Source organism: Seriola lalandi, unplaced genomic scaffold, assembly GCF_002814215.2.
Source record: "Seriola lalandi dorsalis isolate HSWRI2012SDOR001 ecotype SW California unplaced genomic scaffold, Sedor1 jcf7180002054953, whole genome shotgun sequence".
NCBI lineage: Eukaryota > Metazoa > Chordata > Actinopteri > Carangiformes > Carangidae > Seriola > Seriola lalandi.
In genome coordinates this window covers 1,113,866-1,114,600 of record NW_019525504.1, presented here as the reverse complement: position 1 = coordinate 1,114,600, position 735 = coordinate 1,113,866, and the positions used below count along the sequence as shown (strand labels likewise).

At 47.3% G+C, this 735-nt stretch overlaps 1 pseudogene; it reads left to right on the top strand.

The window, feature by feature from the left end:
- Positions 1-10: 10 nt before the first annotated feature.
- On the top strand, positions 11-730 carry LOC147817477 (uncharacterized; annotated as a pseudogene).
- Positions 731-735: the final 5 nt, after the last annotated feature.

Sequence of the window (735 nt, the reverse complement as noted above, 5' to 3'; positions counted from 1 at the left end):
ATGTGTTGCACAACTCAACACGAGGCAGCTTCTCTCAGTAGGAATGGATGGCCCCAATGTCAACTTCAAACTCTTGGATCTCCTTCAAAAGGAGCATGCTGAGCTGCATGGAGGTGCTCAAGTCCTGATGGTTGGGAGCTGTGGACTTCACACTCTCCACAATGCCATGAAGGCAGGCTTTACAGCCTGGCAAACTGACAAACTCCTGTGCGCGCTCCATTTCCTCTTCCACAACGTTCCTGCACGGAAAGAGGACTACACCAACATCACCGGGTCGTCCCGCTTCCCCTCTCTTTCTGCAGCCACAGATGGGTAGAAAATGTGCCATTGGCAGAGAGAGTCCTGGAAGTTTGGCCCATGGTTCAGAAGTATGTCAAAGCTGCTGAGGATAAGAAGGTCCAAAAGGCGAACACAGCCTCTTATGACGCCATCCTGGCAGCACAAGGGGATCCACTCTTAATCCCAAAGCTTCAATTCTCAGAGATACCAAACAGACGAGCCAGTGTTGCCTTTTTTGGCAAAAGATTTGACTGAGCTTCTGTTGGTAAGTATCACTGTAAAGATTTTGATTAATTCACTTGAATGTAAACATGTATTAATTGATGGAATGGCTCGGTAACTATCTGTCTGTTGTCATCATCAGAGTTTACTGCGACAGTTCATAAAAAGGGAGATCCTAAAGGACCAAACCCCCCTGCAGCTGATCAAGTTGGACGTTTCTGAGGAGAAGAATTG